Consider the following 27,573-nt stretch of genomic DNA (forward strand, 5'->3'; position numbering starts at 1 on the left):
TAGCACTTTTGAAATGTATGGCAATAATTAGATGCTCAGTGTTAAACCAGGCCAGGGAGGTGGTTTACAGCTATTCTCTTAATAGCATCTCCTAGAGTTTCTAACAGCATTTAAAATAGTGCCTGGACTGCCTGATGTGGCTGGAGAACACAGCTTTATCTAGCATATCCATTAACAATAAAAACCAGGAGACAGACTTGTCACAGGTTACAGTGTTCAGGTTCAGGGCTTCTACAGAAGGCATTTTGGTATGATAACCTCATACCAAAACTATGTTCAGAAGCTGCCGTTGTGACACCTGTGATACATTAAATGCTCGTCAGAAAAACAGTCATCACTAATATCTCTATTTCTTCTGCTTCATAGAAAGGCTGAAATTGAGTTTCACTGTTTATAGATATGTCTGTTAGTTTAGAATCATCCTGCCAAGACTGAGCTTAAAAAAAAAAAATATCTGGACAATGTCACCCAGATTTAAGATGTATGTCTTGCATTCCTGTAGGTCAATTAAAAATTTTCAGTCCTGCTTTATAAACCATCTTCACACAAGATCATTATATAAACCATTTGGAGATAGCTAGATAAGGCTGACCAGCATGTGGTCAGCTTTTTTTGTATAATAAATTGATATAACCTCATCTACAAACTTTTAAAAAGCCCATTTAAAAGTATAAAAACTTAAAAAAAAATTAGATATGAGTAAAACTCTACTATGGCTCTTAGTCTTTCTCAGATATATCAAACCTGAAATTTTAAAATATTAAGAATAATCTTAACATTTCCCACTGCCTGCACTTAGCCACTTCAGTTCACATGGACTCCTTCAGGGTATTCGGAACCACGTGGTTGAAAGTCTCCTTGTGTATTTAGTTCCATGAAATACCAGGCCATTCCCAAGGATGAAAATAAGCCTGGTTATTTCCCAACAAGTTTGACATTGTTTTGCTGTTTCCTGAATGAGCGTATCAGTCCTTGGCCACCACACAAATCATCCAGCCAGGACAGGCTATTTTTATAGTTCCCAGATGGTCTTTATGTACTTTCATGCATGACATGAGCTTCGCAGGATACAACCACTCTGTCGACCTTGGTGCATGTGAAACTGTTCTCTCCAAGTACAGAAAGGTAGGAGCTGTGTCATACACATGGGTACATCTATTCATAGTTATGTCATGCACTTCAGCTAGCACTGCATCGTTTCATTTTCACAATGTACCTTGAAATTTGTCATTGGCAGGAGTTCAATTTGTGTCATAAAAACCGCACTGTCTTCAATTTCAGTTCAGTCTAGTTATCTGCTGCTTCCAAAGGGAAATGTGACAAGGCATTTGCATTCAGGAGTTGAATAGTACTTTTGACCCCAGCTCTATTTCGACAGCAAACACAGCCATTATCACCCATTTCTGAAATTATATTGGAGATATTATTGACAGTCTGCATCTGAATAAATTCTTCCAAAAAATTCCCTTGAGGTTGCCTTCACATAGTCTTGGAAGTTGTAAGAAAAAGTCCACACTCAAATATTTTACCTCAGCATTATTAAAACTACCTGACTGAAACATAACAATCAAATACCTCTAGGAAAGCCAACAGAAATCATTAATTACATTCCTTTTTGAGGATAACCAGTTATTCATATAGACTGCTGCTTAGCAAAATGGGTAACTTACCACCTGCACAGCACTTCATGTAAGTGGACATACATGGTGTTAGTAGATACAATAAAAACAATTTTGATACTGCCAAGATGTTTGTAGCCTCTGAAGGCTCCTTCCACAGTAAAGTACAGCAAAGCATAACTATAGTTTGGGAGGCCACAGAGAAAGTGAAGCCCATGGTACAGAAGTAAAGAGTTTATCTACCCAAGAATATCAGATTGGGAAAGAACCTGAGGTGCCCTTGGTACTTCAGCTGCCCTGTTTGGCTCATTACTGTGTAGCTCCAGGCCGTAACTGAAACCAAACTACACACATCAACAAGGGGCACTGACACATGACAGAAAATGCCTGAGGACTTGGACTTGCAACTAAGGCAGCAAATAACAACTTCTGTACAACAGCTATACCAGGAACTTGCTAGACTGGTTTTCATATTCCGCTCCTGCTCTGGACATTACAACACTTAAAGAGAGGTTGTTGTTGATGATGAATGGCATGCTGGTTTCAAATACTTTTATATATGGAAGATGAGAAACATTTTATGAAGCTGCAAATACACCAAAAATGTGACAGTACACAAAAAGCCATGAGACGTGCAAAAAAGATGCAACATACTTTTTTTCTCTCACTTGGAACAACTTTATAACTTTAGTACATTCCTGTAGCAAAATTCTCTAAAAGAACATTGTTTTCTGTCTCTGTTGGGGGCACATGGGAAAACTACTCTGACTGAAGTCCAAATTACATCTTCCAGTATTAAACTCCTTGGTCTATACTTTGACAGTGAATTGACATTTTCCTTCACTGTGTTCAAAACTCTCCACAGTTTTAAAAGTACATCTGGTCTTTGATACAGTCACACATTAATCTCTCTGACCTCACAACCAAGGAAAATAAATGCCCCATAACATACTAAAAGAAAAAATGCCACTCTTGGATAGCTGAAGTGTGCCTGCAAACTATTATTGGAACCACAGACACATTTTTTTGGTTGGATTAGCTACAGAGACCAGGGCTGAAGACAGAATGAAGTCCTCAGGTATGTGCTTGCTCTGGCTTGCAACCAGGTAGGAGATGTGGGCTTCACTGCAAAATTTTGCTCCTTCTCCTCTGATCTGCTTTGGGCAGGGATGGACATTGGTGTGTGGAAGCAGGCTGTGCCAGGACAAGGAGCTGTGAGAAGCCCTCAGTCCATTATGGCTGGGGATTGGCATCCCCAGGGGCCCCTGGTGTCACTCCTCTGCTGCCAAGTCTGAGCACCACGTAAGGTGCTTGCTACCTCACTGTAAACAGCACCAATGGACAGAACCAAATGCATAAAAATCAGAATGCCTGATTCTGAAGTCTGGTTCAACTGCAGATTTGTGTTGTAACCTTGATTTACATCAGGAAAGGTGCATTTTATCAGCTTCAGTCAGCCCTAGGTAAGCTAGGCAGCCCTGAGGACTCCTGCCATGGCTCTGCCCACTACAGCACTGCTCCTGCCACTGAAAATGTCTCTGCTCAAGGTGAATATGGTGCACAGACAGCAATGCAGGTGTAAGTTGTATCTAATAATTAAAGAAAAAAATGAATGATATATTAAGAGATCTACATGCACTAAATTATTTTTCTGTATTTAAGTAAAGAGAAATCTTTTTTTAGAAAAAGAATTCACATGGGTTTTACAATCACTCTCAAATAATGTAGTTTGACCACACAAGTGAGTCGGGCAGTAAATGAAATTCACAGTAAATCCAGAGAGCAATTAACTTGTTAAAGTCTATTTATATGAGCTTAAAAATGTGTTGAAAAGAAACATATTTGTTTTCATTTCCTACACAATTCATCTTGCCTTAAAAGCTTGGAATATAACAAAATTTCATAACAAGCCACCAGTACCCATAGAGAAAAACAGTCTTATCCAGAGATATCATCCTTTGCTACCAAGTCATATGTTTGACCTTTTACACTCTCTAAGCCATTTTTGTGCTAAGAGAAAGAAAAACACCTACAGCACTGAAAATTGTAAATAAAACTGTCCTTTGAGCACTGAAACGAAGAGAAAATATTTCAAACTTATTTCATATTGTCTTAATGAAGTGTGTTTTGTAATTCAAAATAATGATAAAAACTACACGGTTTAGGCTGAAGACTGATTCTCAAAGATTACATCTGATTCTCAATTCCAACTCTGTAACCTTGGGAAATACAACTTAAACTTTTTACTTAGATCTCATTGTAAAATGCTTTATAATAGTTCACTTACGATTAATTGATCTTACCAGTGTTTTGTGGTAATTAGCTGGACAAAACACAGAAAAAATGAATAAAAATCCCAAAATGATAAACCAAACTTTATCAGAGTACACATATCTTTACTTTCAAAATTCTCTTCAAGATACTTCATCTTCTTAATAAAAAAAAACAGCCTTGACTTTGAATTCAAGGTTGATTGAATTTCGTTACACTCACAACCTTCCAGATCCTGTTAATTCAAATTATTAATTGGCAGATAGCCAGAAGAAGCAGAGGAGGGAAAATCTAATTTGTGCATGTGCTTAGACAACCAAAAATTCCCTTTACAATTGCTTATCTCCATATTCCCTCTGTTCATCTTCCAGAAAAGCAACAAAATAAGAGCAGAAGCACTGCCTTAGTAGATGAGAATGACGTACCAAAAGTATAATGCATTTCCCAACAACTGCAGAAACACACATTCTTGCCTTTTTTACCCTCCTTGTTTTCACTGCTGGTATTAGCAGTTGTTTTTTAACTCCTGCACAATATGGCAAGTCCCTCTGACAGGAGATGTAGAGCCAAAGCCTCTTTCCCGAAGAACTTCCATTAAAGCTCTTGACTAAGACCACTGGAGCTATTAAAGTAAAGGATGAGACTTTATGGCTCTCAAGTGAAGCAGGGGCGTGTCAGTGATCCCAAAGTATTCAGAGAGCCTCACTGCTTTCAGCTCTAAGGAAGGCACAGTTTGCAAGGACAAAGAGGAGGGATGCAGGGGGCTACATGTAAGTGCATGGGTTTATCCACTTGCTAAGCTCACTCTTTCTTACGTCACATCCCACAATTATTTTTGCCCTTTCTCATTTCTTTGTCACGCTTTTAAAACTTCATTATTTCTCCTTAGTTTTTGGGGTATTCAGAATGAAGGTTATCTTTACACTGGGGTGGCTGAAAATTTGCAGTTTTCTATTTCCAAGACACAGCTGACTAAACTTGGCAACATTTACAGTAGCTGCTGAAATCAATACCTGACTTCCTCTACCTCAAGTAGCATTAATTAGATAACTGACAGTAAAATAAAGAAAAAGAGAAAAAAAGGAAAAGATATGATGATCACTGTCGTCTACCTACTTTTGATAACAGTCACTTTTTACCACTACCATTGAAAGAGTGAGTGGTTAAATCTGGAAATATTTGTAGCACAAAAAATACACAAAAAATCATACTCAATTTTTACAGGTAATGTAGGCAATAGGAGATCTGGAGCTAAAAGCAGCAGGTGAAATAAAATAGTCATTTAGGTTGGAAAAGACCTTTAGCATTATGAAGTCCGAGTGCACAACAATGGAATTCATATGCCTCGTAATTTGCTCCTTGCCGAAACCCCTGTGGAGCCTGACAGCCAGAAGCTGGAAGCCTGGAGTATTCCAGCTGTCACCACAGTGCACGTGACCCCAGGAGGCTGCAGGACACTTATGGAATGGTAGAACTCCACTTTGGGGAGCTCAGCCATGGCTGGGCAGATTTAATACAGCACTGTGGCCTCGCTGGCCAGGTTTTGGACTTCTTGCTGTACGGCCTGCAAAGCCTTTTGAACAACTGCTATTACAGACTTGGGATTTTATGTTGCTCTTTATTGTATTACTGCCATAGCCAGTGGGAATAAAACTGACTTCGGGAAATCAAAGGTCAACCTGCTGCGTTTTTTTTTCTTGCACATTACTGCTAATAAGAAGTTGTGTCAAACTGAAATTAACTCTAATTTGCAGGGATAGTGCTTCAATGCCACTTTTTGCAGTGTTGTTGCCATAGATATGAACAGCTGTATCTGACCAAAACTTACTCAACCATTTGTCTATTTCACAGGGAAGGTGAGTTAGATCTGTCTGTCTTTTATCTGCATGGATAATAATCAAAAATGCAGCAAAACCTTGTTACCATGTGCACTAGCACCAGTATTTGGGGGAGACACTCATATATGAAAGATATGTCAGCTGGAAGCTATGCTGTTATTTTCCAAAATCTGTATGCAAATTCAAAGCCATAATTTAGCCTTTAATGTAATAAAATAACCTTTAAACATGAGGGGAGTAAGTTTCTGTCCATAGGCTCAACATTCAATTTGAATCCTTCAGAAGACAGTTCACCATTAAGCACAGCACACAGAAAACCATCTTGCAATTGTTCCCCTTCCTCCCAATTCTTTATGTATTCAGAAATACTTCAACTGTCCTGGCAGCTCCAAGAGATAAGTAATTTCACTTGGAAAAAAGAGGTACCCTGTCAATCCTTTCCCAAGCCCCAAGCTTCTGTAAAATCCAGTTCTAGCTGTACTATGTACAGTAAGCAACCACATCTTGCTTTAAGTCTTGCCCTCAGCCTTCTACCTCTGTTTCAGCTTGGTGGCCCTAATTTAAGTAGTGATTTACTAATTAGATGAAAAAGCATTAAAAGTGCCTGCAAAACTAATCAGGAATCAAGTCCCAGTGACTACTTCACTTTCAATTGCCTAATTTCTGCAGCTGCCAGATCAAAGGTATTGCAGATGGCACAGACTCAACAGCACAATTCAGACCTGAGGATGGATTACTGACAATTGAACATCACTGATGAGTAACCAAAACTAAAAATGACAGCTTTTCAAATGTGCAGGGGAAGAAAGAGTTTCCTAAGAATTCTCCTAATAGCCCGGTTCTTTTCTGCTTCCAGGTCTGTTTAGTTAACATTCACTGTACTGATCTGGTGTAATACAACTGGGGATGGAGGAACATAGTATCGACTGGTTTTATTCTAACACTGGGCTGAAAAGCCTATTTAGTTATGTAGAGATTACACACCATCCACAGGAAATGACTGTTGTTTTCAAGAGTTTCATTATTATGGGAAAAAAGTAACAGTGCTTTTAAAGCAATGCCCCAACAACTTCTTATATATTGCCTATTACTCACAAGGAAATGAGGTAATTCTAAGGGCAGAATGTAATTTTTATCTGCTATATTAGTTAAAAATACTACATGGTAATGAAAAGCTATTTTGCATTTTTCAAAACCAAACTAAGAGTGGCTAAATTAATGGAACTGTTCAGAGGACAAGGTACAGTGTATGAGGCTGTTTTATGCCTAGTTTTTAGGCTCAGGTAATACAAAAAACAAGAGCAGGAAAATGTGATCACAGATGTATGAATTTATTTGTTTTATCAGTTCAGTTCTAGTTTAAAGCAGTCTAAATGAGCTTTGATAATGAAAGGTGATGGGAGCAGATCAAATGGTGATTTGATTAGCTCCCTGCTAACCATCTTGGGCAGATTTAATTTGGAACAGTGCGGTCACGTCTGACTGTGGTAAACAGCTCTGCACCTGCCTTCCGAGGTGACACCTTCATAGGAGACTGAGAGCTGCTGGGTTTGCAAGGGTTTTAGGGAAATAACCCATTCTAAGCTTCTGATATCTTCTCAAGACAAAACAGAAATTCAGTAAAGAGAATGATGCAAGTTTGCAGAATACTAGGAAATCCCACAGTGAATAAAATCTGCTGTGTAAACTCTCTCCAGAGTCACTGAAAAGCATTATTACAATTATGTAAACAAGCCCTGGGGCTGACTTCAGTAGTTAACTTGAGCAACTGGGACAAAGCCACAGCAAAAACCATACACCTGAAAGATTTCATCAACATATCCACTCCAGAAGTAACAGACTTGCCACAGTACCAGAAATTTTATTTCCTCCATCCCTGTAAAAACAAGGCCACTCCCAATTTGCCTTCTCTTTCAAAGGGACATACAATTCTCCTGCTGCATAGCAACAATGGTTTAAATCAATAAAAATGCAATCTCATTTGTCTCTAATATTCTTGTGTCAAAATATTAGGAACACAAAATATAATGATGCAGACCACTACCTATCAAGGAGTTATTAATGCTCACTCTCCTGTGAAATCCTAACCCAAACCAGACTTAAGAGCCAAGAGAAAAGAGTCGTGAGCCAAGAGACTGGACTCCAACAGAGCTGACATACTCTTTATCTGAGCAGCTGTATGCAAGGTAAGAGCATGCACCGATTACAGGACAGATGACCGAAGCAAGAAGAGAGCTCTGAGAGACAAGGGACCACAAAAGCTGTGGGGAAGGATTGAAATAATATCCACAAGATAAATGGAAACTCTGTGTAAGGAGATTTTGCAAATTCCCAAAACTCAATTTTGATGAAAAAAGTTAATATAAAGAAAGATGGCTAATTTATAGGAAAAAAAAATAGGAAGAACAGCTGACAAATTTATATTTAGATAAAACTGGTAATAAACAGTAACAGCAGGCTTAATACCAAGGCTTTTTTCCCCTCATTTTTTGATTTTGGCCACACTAGTTAATCAAACATCTATGGAGAAGAGAAATTCAGAGGATCCCCAGGCTTAGACCTCCCAGCCAGGGTTGTCACACCATTCCCTCATCTTCTTTCACTTAACTTCCCCGACTCAACTGCATCCACTGATTTCATTCCTCAGAGCACGATTTTCACATTGATGGCACCACAAATAGCTTTGCTTCCTTAACTTTTGCTGCTCTGGCCTAGGGTTATTATTTTAAAAACTGATAAAGTAGTTGTTACTTTTCTTTTTTTAATGATCTTTGCATAATTTTAAACATGTGCTTAATGGGGAGAATTTTCACTCTTTAAGCTTGAAAAGACTGTTTACATTAACAGACTTCTGAAACGTTATTTTAACTAGGTTAAATTCAAAAGATTTGGGCTTACTCTTGAGCAAGTAATTTACAAAGACCTATCAGTTTCTAGAGAGAAATCAAATGCATGCATACATTACAATGAAAAACAGCTTCTCCAGTTTACTACTAAACAATGATTTATCAACTCAAATTGTTTAAAACAGAGTCATCCAGCTATGATTAATAGCTTGACATAAACCTGGAGTTCTTTAAAAGAAGAAAATAAACAAAATATTGGAATGAAAGCATTTATCTGGAAATGTCTGAGGCAATGTTTTGTGAAAACATGGCCAGAAAGACCTCATGTCATTTCAGATACTAAGTTTAGGCTTAGCCATATTTTAACACAGGTGAACTTTTGACTTAAAAAAAAAAAAAAAAAAAAAAAAAAAAAAAAAAAAAAAAAAAGGGCATGAAACTAGAAGTGCAAAATGAGATTATTGTTCTAAAACCGGATGTAATTTATCTTAAACATGAGATTAATTTACATTTGAGATCAAATTTGGAAGCAAATTATTGAGCCTTAAATGACCAAAGATATTTAATATCTGTATTCATGGAAGGAAATCATGTAAGGAACCAGAGAACACACTGCTGTTTAAAGCCATATTACAATGTTTATTCAAAAAGGTGCACTTCACCTTTCTTTTGTGCCAGTAAAAGAATTATTATTTTTGCATACTGGTGCTCTATTTTTAATATAGAGGAAAAGATTAATTTCAGTGTCAACTCCTTGCTACACCTTGACCTGAACTGTATTTCTAAATTAACAGTCCAGAAATTGCCAATGACTACTATGGTAAGAATATTTCTTCATACAGACTGCTGTTTTCCTAATGTTATCAACTGCACTTAATGGGACATATTCTAAACACGTATTTTGGGATAAACCACCGAAAACATAAGGTTTCCTTGATGCATTTTGCAGTTTCAAGAGGCAGAATTGCTCACCAAAGGCAAAATTGCATTACGAAGCTATAAAATGCGACTGTAAATAAACATCATGTTTTGCATATTATATACTTTTCATAATTGCCTATCCAGAAATAAGTACTACTAAATGTGTGATATACTATATATGTATAAAATTAAAAGATTAAAGACACCTGATATATAGTGTAAATAGTTCAGCATCAAAGTTAAAGCATTATTTGAATTTAGGCCACTGAGCTAAAGGGAAGTTTTAATTGTTTCGGCTTTTTCTAGCATCTCACACGAAGCTAACCTCAGGTTTTGCTTGGCACTTTATAATTCAGTGAAGAGAGAAAATGTCTAGCCAGAGTCCTGGACTCATTTCAATCAGTAAGAAAGATGCCAGTGGCCTCAAACCAGCTATTACTAAAAAGGATGAGTATGCAGTACAAACTGTTCAAAGCATAGTATCATTACCATTGTGTTTACAAAGAGTTCTCTGAGTCAGACTGGCATTCTTTTGTGTAGCAGAGAAACAAAAATATCTTATACTTTTAAAATTAGTTTTACAATGTTGAATGTAATCTTCCTTTAAACATACAAACTAAAAAAAAAATGAAAGAAATAATTTTTTCCTATCAAAGAATGTAAAAATTATTAAGGTGAATCATTATATCCAGAAACCTTGATTATAGGGGGAACTAAGTAGGGACTAGAGAGAAATTATTTTACATTTCCTTGATCAGAGATATACAATCACGCCATAGATGAAGGCAGCTATGATTGATTATTCTGTTTATTAGGACTGCAAGCTGGTTAGATAAAAGGGAAAATTAATTTGTGCATGCATCAGTTGAACTAATCTTATTTAAACTGATTTAGGTTGACGATAAACACAATTCATGTTACAGACATTTGGGATGCTTGCTAAATCACATTGTAGCTCAGAGAGCGACCAATAAAAAATGTTAACCATTTCAGATATAACAAAAATCCCAAACCCACTTTGTTCTATTATGACAGAGATGTTCAGGAGAGTGCCTCCCCTGTTACACCAATGTTCTCTGAGTAGGTGTCCAATCTCCATATTAACCCAATCTCCAGAACCATTTATTATTAGATACAGCACTATACAACCCTGGCTAGCCACCTCACATGTGAAGGTCTGGACACAGCAGAGATTATTCAAAGAGTATGGGCAAGTCAATAACAGACTGTTTTGAGACCTACTGCATAAATGGTGGTACTGGTGTAAAACCAGGCATGCTGCAGCTGTTTGCTCCTTACCTGGAGTTCACTGTCCCTGACAGCTGAACAAGACCCAAAGACTGACTGATCTCTCACTGCATTCTTTAAAGTTAGAACTTCCTGGTCATTTTAAGATATTTCACTAAGAGCTGGCTGGGAATGGACCTTGCACTAAAACAGTCAGGGGATTTGAGTGCTCTGCTTTTGCAGCTCAGGCGTAGGCTCTGTGATACCTTAAATCATCTCAGCTTTTTCTGTGGTGATCACTCACTCTTCAAATATGCCATGACAACAACTTCACTAATCACTGTATTCACATTTGTGAAAAAAATCAAGCTTGGACCAAGGTCCTTGATTACAAAGCCAAGTGTGGACCTGTGACCTCAGTGCGCAAATAAAAACACAGTATCAGTGACGACCATGTTAGCAAATCCATTTTGATTAATTATACCTGAAATATCTCTGGTTTACACTGGAGATAAGTATAGAACTATACTTAACTTTCACCACTACATTAAGTAAACTTTTGAGAAAAAATAATAATTTAGTGTGCATTTAGTGTGATGACTAGACAGGAAAATACCAGGTGAAAATGTTCACAACCTGCTTGAAGATGGAATTTCTTCTGAAATTAACTGATCTTAATCTGTATATTGGGCACAAATTTTTAGCATGTGCTATCTATATAACAGTATGTTTATCCATCAATTATATTCATCTTCCATTAAATCAAAGCAGTTCAGATAGGAACAAGGTCATACAAAAATGCAAATGGAAATACAGGTCCTGTACATCTCCAAGGCTTAATTAACAACTTATTGAAAAAACAATTATATTACCTGTCCTGTTTCTGTGTGGGATGGCTGCATGAGACACTCAAATTATTCAGGAGCATGTTTAATTAATTAGACTGCCTGTAGTAATTCCATTTCTACACCACAATGTGGTAAAATAATTCAGTTTAAAATAAAAGCTTTGTTTGAATCAACCTTTAAAAAGCAGAAAGTCCTATTTGTCTTGAGAGGAAAACTGTCCTAGCTGTGTTTGGGAAGCAGCCTATTCACTGCACACACACAGCCCCTCATCAGTAGCCGGTCACAGAAGGCACCGTGTGTCCGGAGTGTGCCACACCCACAGTGTGTGCACAGTGCCTGTCCAAGGGAACAAACGCCTGAGCTTCCCAAGAGTCCTGCAGCCTAAGCTGAATTGGGCTTATTTCTGACCTGGGCATATTTCTGCAGCTCTGCCCACACAAGGTAAGCGGACCAAATTTGGGTGGATGAAAATGCATTGTTGACCTGTGTGAAGTCTTTGTTGGGCAAACTCAGAGGAGCAGTTTTGGGCAAGGCACAGCTCCACTTCCCCCTCCATGCGGCACGGTGGTTGCTCATGAAGGCATGAACCTTTCACTGCAGCTGGCACTCCAGCTGAACTAAATATATACTTATTAATGACTACAACACAAATTGCCTTTTCCCACTTTGCATATCTCTTATTAGCACTTTCAAATGACTGGCACAGTGAATGTGGTAGCATAATGTGCTCTACAAATCAAATAGCAGAGTTTGGGATTATCACAGTTCAGTCCTACAAGGTCTGAGCTATGCCTGAAATAATCACCGGCTTGGTTTAAAAATCAAAGGATAAGGCATTTTTCCACCTCATTTTGGAATGTTAGCATCCTCTTTACTATCATTGAAAACCTTCCTTGAAACCTCAGCTGTGTTAAAGATAAAAGATTGAGAAAAAAAGGCAGCACAATAATTTTATTCCACCAGTAGTTTAAAACTGTACTGCATAAGAGAAAGTCTCAAAGCAAATATTTCAGAAGTTAGCCACGACTGGAATAGTAGTTTCATCTCTCTACTACAATGTAAAATACATGGGTCCATGTTCTAGCTACATATACTTGTTTCTGACTTAGCTGACAGCCCAAAAAGTACTAATTAATATTTCATTAATAAAATCAGAGTTCAGTTAACCATGATTCACCAAACAGCAAGAGATATACCAGGAAATATACAAATAAAACTCTACTTCAGCCATGAAGCAGCTGCAAATTTAAAGAATGTTCATGTTCTTTTAAAATATGCTTATTTAAAAAATATTATTACAACAGTTAACTGTTTTTCAGTGAATAGTTATGATGCCATTAGACTTTTAAGAATAACCACTCTATTAATAGTTCATAATAGTTCCAGGTGCAATATTATTTGATGGCAGCACTTGAGGAACAATGTTAGAAAACAAAATCAATACAGAGTTTATTAATTAAACCTCAGAATTATAAAGGATATTGTTTGAATGCAGTTTGATTTTCTAGTCTATAAATCTAACTGACCAATAAAATTATTTGGTGGGATCAGGTGCCAACAGTAACTTTAGTTAACATACAGAAAGTCTCTGTACCTTATGCCTGTGCAATATCACTTATGAAGCTCTAAATAAATTGAAAAAAAATCATTAAAAATTAGTAACTGTAAAAAAAATATAAAACCTGTTACAGAACAGTATGCATGGGGGTATTATGGTACTTTTCCGAATCATGCATTTGCAAGCAAACTTTTTGTTTGTAGTTTCTCTTAATTTCTTTGTATAAAATGCAGTTTTATACAAAGAAATTTGTATAAAAATTTTGTTTTGAAAGTTTGTTTTTATGCAAAAAGAAGATATGTATTTCCTCAAAATAAAGTATGTCGGTGCTAACTTATAGATAATGGAACGTTCTTCTCAATCACATCATATGAATGCTTCTGAAAAAATACCGTTCTAGAAACTTTAAATTCAAAAAAGTGTATTTGCTTATATTAATCTGTGCTTCTGCACTTCTACCAACAGTCATAACTTGCACTATCACATTTCATTTGTGATACTCCTAAACTGCACTTATTCCAAGCTCTTTGAACAAGAGAAATCTGTTGATATGCTGATACATTTGAAGTACATTTCACTACATCCTACCCATTTTCTTCTTAAAGAAACATAAAAATAGGAAAAGGTGACCTGTTTCTTCCTAGGTATCATGTGCATACACCTACTTTTCCTACTTTTTCAAACTGAACTTCCCCAACCTTTCATTTTTTGACATCTAATTTAGCCTCATCTCTTTGCTTTATTTTGCTTTTTACAAGGTTTTCTAGTCAAAATACTGTCATTCCCTGTGCATTCATACAACGTATCCCACATCATCCTGATAAAGCTGACCTTTTACCATTGTCACACCTATCATACCAACAACAGTTATCAACAGTTATCATCCTAACTGCTGGGGATATCTACACTAAGAGCCAGACAAAGGTATAGAAGATAGTACTCTACAATTATTAGCACCATTATTCCTCAAAATTACTGATAATTCAGGATGTCAAGGTCTTGAATTCATATAGACAACACACTAGCAGACCCCAGAAGGATATACTCTTCCAATTTGAGATAAAGCAAACCACCAAACTGTATCAGAGAACTGGATGATCTGCTTAAGTATGTATTTGTGAAACACTAAAAGAACTGTGAAGATCATTCATCTGAGAGAAGTAAGCTAGAAATGCCATGGAGTCAGTAGTAATTCATCAGGCACTCTCAAATTTAATTGCTAGAATACATATTGAATGCACAGGCCCAGAGTGTAATTATAATATTGGTATTTGAAACAGTTTAGTTAATAGCAAGCATGGCAGTTCATTAGCCTAGTAAACTAGGGAAAAAATTTGCACTTGGGAGAAAGTAGAAGGGTAAAAATGTGGAGAGCTGTCACTACCCCACTGCCACCAGGGACCAGAGGTAATGATTAAATAGCCCAAAAAGGCAACCTGTGGCAAAAAAATCATACTCCTATTCTGGGTTAAGGGTGTAATTAGCTGGAAATACAGATTACACTTGAAAAAACCAATGAAATTAATTCTAATAGGAGAATCTGGGTAACTGAAACAGCAGAAGACCTCCAACTTGGGATTCATGTTTTAAAGGAATACAAACATGCTACACAAAAACCCCAAACAAGCAACATATACTTTCTTCTAAGTAGAAAAAAAGCATTTTTACAGCTAAGGAGGCTGTTAGTAACCAAAATGAATGTTAAAAGACAACTTTAAATTAGTACACAGCAATAGTTTGTGCCTTAAGAGTATTAAAAATGTTTGTGAGAGGATCATTTCAATGATGCTAATTTTCAATACATTTTGGAGCACCAGAGAAATTCAGTAAGATTGGTAGCATTTTCTGCTAATAGTTGAGGATTGTAAGCAGCGTGATCTCAGTAATTATAGAGCTCTGTGCCATTACTAATGTCAGGTAAAATAACCACTGAACTTACAAAGGATAAATTCACTGGAAAATTACATGAACAAAACTGATGCCAGTCAACACTATTTTATAGAAATTTGCTAAATAAAATAATTTTATTTAATCATCTGATAAAGTGACAAACTCTGGTCAGCAGATGTTATTCCACAAATGAAACACACTGACTTTTGAATGGCATTCACCTTCAGCCACACAAAACTCAAGAGTAAGAAATTATTATCAATATCATCAAATGTGATTAAGACATACATATGATAAAGTAGTTGTTATCAGGAAATAATAATTGAAAAAGTTCCTCCATTCATTCCTCCAACAAAGTCATCCAGTAGTCACTCAACCCTATTTAAGAGTATCATCAATGATACAGAAGTAAATACTGTTGATAGCAGTAATGGAACAAAAATCGTCAAACTGGTCAGTAAAGGCAGTAATTGTTATCCAGAATAATATGGATTTCTTTCTACGATGGGGACAGTGCATTACAGCCAAGTGGACTTATGTAGCAAGCAAGAAACAATGCAGGTAATACCCAGAAAATAGCGCACAGAACCCACAGACTTACAAAATACACACAATCTTAACAGCACAGAAACAACTCAATACAAATGACAGCGAAGCCTGACAACAAAAGGGAGTAATAAACTTCCCACACATGTAAGTGCACAAGACCAGAGGTATTACCTTAGTTCACAGCACTAGCAGTACTGGAGTAGTGAATATAGCTATACAGTGTCTGCACTGCTTTCCCAAAATGACAAAGATCTTGCTCTTTTTCCATTATTTACAAAAAAAGAGGAAGAATTCTGTACCTTCTTAACCAAAAGGTTAACCAGAACGCCCCAAATGCTGCTATTAGCACAGAAATTCATGTGGAAAGAGCACAGCAGCAATTTGAAAATGCTGCAGAGAACCAATGAATGTTACATGAACAAGAAGCTGTCTCTGATGCATTGTAGGAGAATAGGATGGCTCAGGCCTAAAGCTACAGCTTGGGCAGTACTGACGGTGGAGCAGGTACAGTGGCAAGACAGATTTTACTGTTGACATGTTTTGGGGTTATTTCCTACCACAGCAATTACTTAAGACCAAAGCCACTTAAAGAATTGTATAGTACTTCTTTGTTTTGCTTCTTCAATCTGTATCTTAAAAAACAATGCTGAACAAATGCAGACTTTTTGTCAAATGAGTTCAAGAGAGCTGGACTGCCACAGCCTTAAGTGACAACACTGGTAGGAGTCCATCATCACCTATGTGCACAGGACCTGACTGCCTGGGCGACTTCACCAGGGCGAAACCTGACAGGACAGGAAGTGGCACACTGGAGGTGAGCTCTTATTTGGTGATTCCTTTCGGCTTACCTGGTCCTGAGACCCTTGAGCTGCTGAATGCTGCTCCTCGCAGGCTGCTGTCAAGAGTCTGGGGGTTTGAGTTACCATGGAGATCACCGCATCCGACAGATGAGGGGGCTGCAACGAGACAGAGGCACCCGTCAAACCAGTGTGCATCACCTCAGCAAAACACAAGCGCTTGACTCCCTTTGCTTTTGGCCTTCACCAAGGTCTGAGCTCCCAGATTAGGAGCTTTAACTAAACTCTAAGGGGAAAAAACCCAAAACTCATCACCAAAAGAATTCGAAAGGTGAGGGCAATCCCCAGTGACACACAGTATTTGTGCACTTTGCAAAGCCATACACTTTTTCTGGAGCTTGGAAGGATCCTAATATACCATAAACTTGATTCTACAATTTTCAGCCTCTCTGGTCAAGTATACCAACAGGAAGCAATTCCCCCAGAACCACTGCTGAGCACAGGACTGAAATGGCAGTGTGCTGCCTCAGAACAGTGGGACACACAGAAGTGCTGCCTCAGAGAGCCTCTAGTGGGAAACTGATTAAGCATCACCCACGTGCAAGAAGTAAGTAGGCAAAAGAAGTCACCTTCTTGAGTGTTTTTGGGGCAAGGCTGAAGGCAAGCATTTATGAAAATCAAACATGAAAGACAGCCTGGCATTCATCTGCAATAACAAACCTATTTGGAGACTTTTCCAAGCCTGCCAACAAGCATGATGAATAAACTTGATTTCTTATTGCCTTTGCCATTCGGGCACCACGTATATTGACTAGATTCTTATTCTTCCATTTCAAGCCTTAAGTCTTAAAGGAATTTTATCAATTTTTTTAAAAGGAAATTTGTCAATTTTTGTCTACATAATTTAATAATGAAATGCTGTAAAGTGAAATGAGAAGTCACTGGAGACTTTTAAAATTAATTATTCTCTTCCACACAAATTTCTGACAGCTTTCAAAACTATTGTCCTGGTTTTGTCTGGGATAGAGTTCATTTTCTTCCTAGCAGCTGGTACAGTGCTGTATTTTGGATTCAGTATGACAGTAATGTTAGTAACACAGAGATGTTTTAGCTGTTGGTGAGCAGTGCTCACACTAAATCAGGGATTTTCAGTTTCCCATGCTCTACCAGTGAGCAGGTGCACAAGAAGCTGGTGGCAGCATGGCTGGGACAGCTGTCATGGTCTGGCCAATCCAAGTGATACAATGTCACACCCAATATATGAACTGGGGGAGCTGGCTGGGAGGAGCTGTTCACTGCTTGGGGCTGGGCAGAGCATCTGTCAGCAGGTGGTGAGCAATTGTATTGTGCACCACTTGTCCTTTTTGGGCTTTGTTTCTCTCTCTTGGTTTGTTATCTCCCCTTGAATCATCATTATCTTCATTAATATTATAATTAGTATTATACTTTACTTATTAATTACTCTCAACACATGGGTTTTACTTTCTTCCTCCCCATCCCACTGGGGTGAGTAGGGGGATGGAGCGAGTGGCTGTCTGGTACTTAGCTACCAGCTAAAGTTAAACCACAACAACTATACATTAAGTATCACTTCATGATATAATCAATTTTATAGATAACATATTTAAACACAGCATCAGGAAAAGCTTTCATAAATCCAGTTCTAATTCTCAGTCTGCAGTACAACAACATGTTCTCATTTACTTCACTGTGACATAAATACACCATCTAACCAAATACAACTACTCACTTCAGAGAGAGTTACATCTATCCTAATCAGAGGTGAATGACTACACAAGGGACAACACTTGCCTACTGAAGCATCCCAAACTATTTGCAATACATCAGCTGGACATCCACAGTTTTTCTGAGTTAGTCTACTGAATGCATATAAATCTTCATCTACATGGCTACGTATCTAATCACCTGTCTAATTCTCAGATGGCATTCTGAGTTGACTGTTCTCATGTCTCCATCTCATCTTTTTTTTTAACTACAGAATCATTGACTGGTTGGGGTTTGAAGAGACTTAAACTTAAACTTATCTCGTTCCAATCCTCCTGCCATAGGCAGGGACATCTCCCACCAGACCAGGTTGCTCAAAGCCCCATCCAACCTGGCCTTGAGCACTGCCACGGTTGCAGCATCAACAACTTGTCTCCCATCTCATTTTTCCTGTGAAACATGTAATGTTTATGCAAAATACAATATACTCAAGAAGCATAACTGTGTGTAAATATAAAATCTGAAAATCCAAGCAACAATTAGAGGATTTCCCATGTCTTATGGGAAAATTGTTAAGATTATTATGATACTAAAATTATCTCTATTCAGTACACCTACATTATGCTATGCAACGGTAACTAAGACATACTGAGGCTGCTCTCATGTCAAATACCAGGGAAATAACTGGCTCATCTGGAATGAAGGCTTCTGCAAGATTCATGGAGTCTAAAGGACACTGTAGAATACCAGATACTCCTACTAATCATATGGTATCATATGGCCCTACCCACAATGTTTTACTCAACGAGTTTCTTCAAATCTGATTTCATATAGAAGTAAATACTAGTATCAGCTTTGAAATAAACAGTAGGCAAAGACAAAAATGTTCTTTTAAACATTCATTTGTAATATTAGCATCACAACCTATAATTACTTACAGTAGGATAAGATCTTCACAATTTACAAAGAAATTGAAAAATAATCCATCACCAGAGATCACAGAATACAGCTGCAAAAGTGATTAGAAGAGTGTAGAAAGTACTTTAATATGAAGTATCTGGAGAGTTCCACTGGTGTAGTTTATAACAAAGGAAAAAAAAAAGACAGATGATCTAATTACAGCATCTAAGTATTTTCATTGGGAGAATATACTAAGTACCAACTGGCTTGTTAATCTAGCAAAGGGTTTGCAGAAAACAAATCAGCATCTGGAAGCTGACAAGAAATTCAAATGAGAAATAAAGCAAACATTTTCCATCACCTGTGACTAACCATTAGTGCAACTATCCAAAGGAGAATGCAGAGATTCTCCATTTGTTGATGCTAAACTTTAGTGGAACTTTCCCAGAAGATGAATTTTTTTGTGAAAACACAAGACATCCTGCAGTCATACAAAAGTTACTCTGTTTCATACAGATAGGCCAAGTCTGCAATACAGAAAAAGGGATATTTGGTGCTGTAGCCACCCTTTCCTGCTCATAAATTAAATATATTATGATGAAACCCAATTGTCTGGTTTTGTAGGTAAACTGGGTAGTGATGAGCTGCTGGTGACAGCAAATATTTAGTGACATACATGTGCATACATACACTCATATATAGTGAGAGAAGGAGTAAGCCATGTGGAGTCACACAACTATTGCCATCCTTCCAGAGACAGGCAGACTAAATTCTGCTGCAATAATACTCTGACTTCTAATTTAGGAAGCTTAATCTGTCTTCCATGAGCCAAAGGGACTCAGTCACAGGAGAGTGGTAGCAGGAGCTCTCTTCACAAGGGTCACTTGGGGCATCAGTCAGATGACTGAAGACAGGCAATACAAATGATGCTCTCTGAATCTGTGCATGGAGCAATAAACAGTGCTTCACGTTATTAACTACTTGCCAGTCCTGTCCCTGTGGACAGTAAGCTTTCTGGGCAGGAAAACCTTCTTAGTGGGGTATTTCAGTGGCTTAGCCAAGCAGTTCCCCACCTCAGCTAACATCCAGGAGCTGCTGCGGCCTCACAGCAGTTTGCTTACAGCCCTCTCCCTGCAAGAGCAGCCTCACTCTGGGCACACAAGTAACATGGGCTTCTTGCAAAGGGACGAAGGAAGAAGAAAAGGAAATAAAACCAAGTTATGGCCTAAAGGTTACACTGGTGTCACAGTGAACAAGCTTAAAAATTTCACCCCTTTAGCAAAGGATAGGAAAGTAATTGGATGTCTTAATTTAGCTAGCATTGGTGCTGTTGCTAATCTGTGCCTTGGGCTGCTAAGTGTCAAGAAATGTAACCATGTTTAAATATCAACCAGAAATAAAAGTTTAAAAAATTCTTTCCTTTTTTTTACTAATTGTACATCTGGTACACAAGGGTTGACTTTGGATTTGCACTATGTTTAAAAACACATTAGTTCAACCTATGCAAACACTTTCATTGATCTCCTTATCTCTCAGCTCCTCCATTGGACACAATCTCTGTGAAGTAAAACCATGGAAAACCCTGGCACCAACTTCCATGTGGGCAGCTGATGAATGAAATAAGTCACCAACCCCCCTGTGACTGTCCCCAGTGCCAGCTTAACTTAAAGAGAAGCACTGAGGCCTTTCCTGCCCTGGCCAGGGCAGGGGACAAGCCCTGTGTCAGGGACAAACTCCCCAGAACATTTGCACTGAGAAGTCAATGAAGGGATGTTCCTTAAAGGAGGGCTGAATTTGGTGCTGCCCTTAGTGGGCCACAGACCAAACAGTGCATTTATCCTCTGCTTCATGTGTAGATTTCCTTTTGCAGGCACCTGAGGGACTTTAGGAAGCTGGAACTGGGGGCCAAATTTATAGGAGGCACTTGAAATTACTGTCTGGGCAGGTGGCTGGGGTAAGGGCACATAAACACTACAGCAGTTTTACTCTAAACTTGGAACAATCATGAATTTTATCATGAATTTTACTCAATTCCTCTACATACATCATGAATTTTACTCAATTCCTCTAAATACATTTAGCTGCTTAATATTTTTCCAATCTGATTTCTGTTTAAGTACTATTTCTGCATAGTTTCAGATAAATAATTCCATTTCTTTTTACTAAACAGTACAGATGAGGAGACATCAAACTAGTGCCATTACTACAATGTTTCAGCATATTTTTCTTAACTTTTTCATAATGAAAAAAACATTAACTGGGTAGCTAATTTATTATCCCACTCACTTCTGGCCTTTAAAGGCACAGGAAAGTTAAAATGCTAAATAGGCAATCTTCAAAAGACACTGAATTACAAAAGCAGAGATTGCATTATATCTCTGGGAAAGAAATGCAAGATACCTAGTGCACAATATTTTGCTTTCTTTCAAATTGATAAACAGTTTCAATATTTTCAAACTACCCCTGGTGGAGTATATGACACTATACTATACTACACTACACTACACTATACACTGTACTATACTATATAGAAGTATACCATGACTATATAGAAGATTCTAACAGGACATCAATAATTATGCAACCCTTCTGCAAAAAATAACCTAAAATGCATTTTCTAAAGCAATTCCTAAAAAGTGTACAAGTCAGTGCAGAGAAATTTTCAACATTTGCCAAACTCCTGGTGATGTGCTGGGGTTTTAGTTTCTTTATGGATTAACATAATGTATAAATATAATCACAGCAGAATAATCACAGCTGTGGCTCCCATGGGGCATGACCAGCAATTAGTGTGTACAAGGATCGTGGATAACACTGCAGATGCACAGAGCAGAAACCAGGCCCATCATTTACAGCACAACACAACGTGCTGGGTTTCTCTATAATGTTTCCAATGAGTACCTATGCACTGGAACTGCAATCTCTGTTCAGAAAAACCCACACAATCTCTGAATATTAATGAATTTGCCCTAAGGTCTTATAGAGTAAATAAACACCAGTTTATGTCTTGCTATGACAAAAAATTCCCACTGTAGACACTTATGTATCTATTATTGCCCCACAGCTGCTTCCTCTAAAGGAAGCTATGAGAGATTTTTTTATTTTAAATATACCATAAATGAATGCCCAGATTTGAGGAACTAAAGTCACGGGTCAGTTAAAAATCTGAAAATCAGTGTTGAAATAAATATTCATTATAGTGCAAAAATCTTCCCCATGGTAATATCTAAGCCAAAGCAACAAAAATACCCTCAGAAATAACCCACATCTTCCCACAAAAACTTAAAATGCTTAAGCCTTGAAAGCCTCTCCTCAGGTGCAACTCACAGAGCCTGGGCCACCCCTTTGAAGCAAGTCTCTCAAGGGAAAACAAAACTGCAGGTGGAGACTCTTCTCATGTTTCATCTTAACTAACTCTGTGAAGGTAGCGGACATATAAAATTAAGAATTTCAGAAGCACTGTCTTGTTAACTTGGCTATATTATGGTACCCCTTTTACACAGGTCCCTCCCAATACAAATTAACTCTTAGCAGCCCAAGCAGTGACTCAATCCAACCAGTCTTGGAGCCAGACTGGAACTGACAGCATCAGTTCTCAAAATCATTTACCACTGTCAGCACTTTGCCTGCACAGACACTTTGACAGCTTTAGCTTTTTTCTGCTTCAGCTGTGTATTTGAGTGTAGAAGATATTTTCTCTACCATGTGTAATAGTTTCAGAGGAGATACATGAGTTATCCATCATTATTTAATAGGTCAGAACTTTCAGTGATAATAATGGATTTATGAAAAGCTTAGCTGTCAGCAACCAAACCCAGTACCGAGACTGGAAATGCTTACTACTGTAAGAGGACTTTTTGTAGTATGTGGACAGATTCATGGGTGCTGTGGCCAACAACACAACAATTCTGATACACTTTTTATCAGAAAGATATGTGAGTATCAAATAGCACAAGATTTATTTTACCAACCCTCAGGCAAACCAAATGTCAATTTTCTAATTAACAAGTCCAGATTTCAAAAAAACCAAACCCCCAAACTTCTCTCTTGACAGTAACTCATGAGAATTCTGCTGAACTTTTTAAATATGAAACAAAACCCACAGTCTAGGACTATTGTGGTGAAACATAAAGAAAGGAGTTTAATTATTAATTTTGTGATAGTGCAGGTAGGTGGGAAAGGATTATCCCTTTCAGAAGCATTGAACTGTAATACTCTCATTTGCCTATTTAGCTCTACGTCGTGCAAAAGCAGAGGAAGAAACAGGAAAGAAGAAATGCAGCCTCCTCTGCACTACCTTAGCAGTCTCCATCACCAGGTATAAAAGTGAGCGCAAGTTTATAAAGAAAACCACACAATTTTGATTAATTCATGTAACATTTGCCCTGAGTAGATCTGTCAGCCTAACCTAAGAAATTAACTTTCAAGTCTTTGGCTTGCAGTTGTACAAACACTGCACTGCTTTCAACATGCACACCTTGGAGGTGCCCAACTTCAGAGCACTACAGTGAAAGGATTTGTTGTTTCCCATGTCTGGGTCACCCACAGCCTGTAGAGTTTTCCCAAGGTGCATCAGTAACATGAATTGCAGCCCATGGCAAAGACAAAGCCAGTACAATTCTCTTACTGAGGTTTAATATGTGTAGCCAATATAATCAGTTTTGTTTTGGGTTAGCTGTAGTTTCCAAGAGATTTTGAAGGTGGGATACCATGGGCACCATGATAATACAATCTTGATGTTGCAGCAGCAGCAATAAACACTGCAAGGTCAGACTTTAGAAGAAATTACTACAATCAACTTTGGAGGAGCAGAGATGGCAGGCACTTTGGACTTGTGGCATGGCATTAGAGGAGCAGCTTGTCCTTAAAAGACCTTTTGTAACTTTATCGTGGGTGCAACCTCAGCTACACATCACTGTAACAAGATGTATATATATGTGATAATTAATATATTTAAGTCACATTTTTCCCCTTACATTATAGGAATTGTATGAAATGCTCTAGGCTAGAAGTTGCTGAATCAGAAAATGGATCAGAAGCGAACTAAAATGCCTTTCTAGTTATTGATTCCTGCTCTCTGTTTCATGTCAGTTTCCTAGAATCCATCCAACACAAGCACGAAAGGGTAATGAGTTTCTGAACCCACACTCTAATAGTGCACACTGCATCAAAGCTTTCAGTAATTGCCTGGATGCTGCTTCCCAGCAGTACTAAACAACTTAAATATAATTAGCTGGAAGCCCTATGGGCTTCATTTCCCCACTGGAACACCTCTTACACTAATCCATTTATCAGGCTGACAGATGACTGAATCACTGGTGCTACGGACCCATTCTACTAATAATATTTCTCAAGCCCACGTTCTGGTTTGTGCTTTATCGGGTACATTTTTGCAAAGGAAAAACCAGTGTTAAAGAGTGGGGAGAGAAGCAGACATCTAACACACTCATCTCTTCCTAGTACTGACCAATTTTATTTGTTTGATTAGCCCACTAAGTATAAAATGCTGGAGCTATCAGACAGAAAATGAAAATTAAATGTATGCATTATGGAACTATATGATGCCAAAAATAATAGGGAAACACAAAAACATTGAAAAGACTTCTGGAAGTTTTCCAGCCATTCTGAAGTTTCAGGAGAAGTTTGCATAAGAGGACAATTTTCAGCATATGCCCCTGAGGATGGACTGACTACAGCTGTCAAGCTAAAATTTTAAAAGTAATTTAAAAATTACTTCTTGTACATCTTTCTGAACAATAGGTGACAAAAGACATTTTCAAGCTGTCTACAGTTATATTGAATGGACATGAACTGAACATCATGCTGCCATGAATCTACACACTTTGCAAGCTGTACAAAAGTACAAAAAGTACACAAAAGTACAAAAAACCATTTATTTAATTTCTTGGGCAGAATTTTCTAACGTTGTAATGAAACCCATTTTATCCCCATGACTTTTATTTCCAGATAGATTTCAATAAGTAGACCTCTGCAGAGGCTGAAATTATGGGGAGCCAAGGTCTTCCAAATTGTGCCATACTGTGGAAATGAAATAATTGTAAAAATGCTAAATTCTCATCAAATTATTTTGAATTATTAAAGAATTTACTCTGGGACGTTATATGCTTGTGCTTCCTTTCTAAGCATTTGTGGGACAGGAAACAAAAAGTGACAAAGCTGCTAATGATCAGTAAGAAAGAGGGTTTTAAAAGGTGCCCTTCTTCTAAATCCATTATACTGTGGTCAATAATCCACATTCTGGCCTGGAATCACAGGATCCAGCCAGAGTAGTAGCATTGTTTCATTGTTTGTTTCCTCTGGATGTTCTCATCATGGACACAGAAAATACTGATGTTGGAAAACAATAAAACAAGAAACTTGTACTTCTTGTACTCTACATGAGCCTAAACAATATGCTTGTAGTAAAGCCAACAGCCAACATTCAAAAATTCTCTTAAATGTAGTACCACAAGTTACAGTTAACTCGTGGAGATCAGTCTGAATTTAAAGAGTGAATAGAAAAGCTACACTTGAACTTTTAACAATGAAATAGATAAGTAAAATAAATTCAGTGATGTAAAATGACTTAGCTGGTGAATCAAGCAGCAGCAGCAGGATGAAGTACAACCAGCAGTTCTTGGGAGCAGCACCAACCACCTCAGAACAAGACCAAAAAGAACAGCAGCTACTTGGACATTACGTGATTTTCAAAAATGCAATCACAGGTCTTTACACCACCCGGTAAAGTACTAAGCAGGTTATTAAATACTGAACTGTTTGAGATTTCTTCATGTGAACCCCAGAGCAGAAATCTCAGTTTCACATGAACTCTCCACCCACTCCCTCCCTCCGGCCTGAAACTGGAAAACTCATCCCAGAGACGCTGACACTTGCACATCAGCCAGTCAACTCGCCTGTCGCTCAAAGACAGCCTCTTCTCCTTCCCAGCCTCATCTTCTCTGTTTAGTGTATTTTCTACTCCCACAAAGGGCAGACAGTATCCTGAGCAAGGGTTGCCCCAAACTATACGAACCTCAACACTTGTCAGTCACACATTCACATGAAATGCAGAATTTCACACTCCTCTTAACACATACTCCTTTGAAATGCAGTGTACTGAGCAGAGCAAACATCAGATCTAATCAAAAGAACATTCTGCAGTAAAAAATGTTAAAAAAGTCTTCTCCTGTTTTTAGTCATCTTTAATAAAACAGATCATGGTCCTGAATTTCCTAACTAGGAAACTGTCTTTGTCAGGCAAAGAACGAAACATTGCCTTCATTTGTGTGCTTTATGAAGAAACTTGCTGTACTGTCAGTGAAGCTGAATTTCCTGGGTACTAACTCTGAGACAACTTTTATATTCTTGAAGTAAGTAGTATCTCTTTAAAGCACTGTCAAAATTATTATATATACAGATTGTTCCCTGTAAATCAGGGGCAAATGTACAGCAGTTTTATATTTAAATAGCTGCACTGAATTCTCAAGGTTTTTTAATAGAGGCTGCAAAGAAGAGTTTGAGGAAAAGAGGAATCATCTGAGAATGATGAAACAGCTGGAGCCACAGTCCACTAACATCCATACTTTGTATGGCAGGAAGTGAACACTTGGAAGGACATGCCATGCTAAGCAGTCAAATGCAAAAATGCAGAGCATTGTAGGGGTGCAAATAAACCCCTGTTCTAAAAAGCATGGCAGAAGTGACCTAACCCATTGATCTACAAAAAGAGCATCCTTTGTAATATACATTTGAAAAATGATTTTTATATTCAGTAATTATTGTCTTCAGCATTAGAAAGATAATGAATTTTATTGCAAGACAATTTCTCTAGTAGTAAAGAAATAGAGTAGTTTCTATTCTTGGACTCCTGACTAGATCAAACCTAGAATAGCCATAACTAACCCCAAAGCTGGCCCGGCTTTGACCTGGGTGTTGGACCTTCTGAAGTCCTGAATTATCATAGGATCCTACAGTAAGAACCTCTCCATACTAAAATGACATATGCTTGTTGTGCTGTTTACATAGAAAATAAGGAGTTTAATAAAAAACACCAGGGCACCAACTTGCATATTGAATCCAGACAGATCCAAGGTCTTAAAGATACCAAATGTGAGGCATTCCTTCTGATCATATAAAGCTTATGCTGCTTAAACAACTATAATAAAGCTAAGACTAGTGATTAAAGATACAGAATGCTTTTGTTACACTGCAGATTCTCTTTCAACATTACCTGTTCCTTTTACCTAAATCATGTAGAGATATAGGAGTAAAAACTATTTATATTAAATTAAATTACAGTTTAGAGGTATGTATGTGAATTTTAATCTACCCCCAATTAAAATGCAGGACAGATTAATAGGTTATACTGTCTGGATATGAAAAATGCAGCTGAGAATACTGGCTAGAGAAATACACTAAATGAAAAAAAAGAGCAGGAACATGAAATCATTTGCAGTAAACATGGCTGTGAAAAAACTGAGCATTTCAAAAGACGTGGATGAAGTAACAGGCAAATGAACATCACACAGACTTGGTGGTAAAGAGCACTGGTGTGAGGAACCCAGTCCTTGGACATGGTCAGTAA

At 37.8% G+C, this 27,573-nt stretch overlaps 1 protein-coding gene across 3 annotated transcripts in view; it reads right to left on the bottom strand.

Annotated features, from left to right (window-relative positions):
- Positions 1-27,573, bottom strand: part of TBL1X (transducin beta like 1 X-linked) — a 192,592-nt gene that overhangs the window by 71,868 nt on the left and 93,151 nt on the right. For all 3 annotated transcript variants that reach the window (XM_053972155.1, XM_053972154.1, XM_053972157.1), the window contains one exon: positions 16,416-16,523. The gene's annotated coding sequence lies outside the window, so the exon portion shown is untranslated. The remainder of the gene's footprint in view (positions 1-16,415; positions 16,524-27,573) is intronic.

The sequence above is a fragment of the Vidua macroura genome, chromosome 2 (assembly GCF_024509145.1).
Source record: "Vidua macroura isolate BioBank_ID:100142 chromosome 2, ASM2450914v1, whole genome shotgun sequence".
NCBI classification, from domain to species: domain Eukaryota; kingdom Metazoa; phylum Chordata; class Aves; order Passeriformes; family Viduidae; genus Vidua; species Vidua macroura.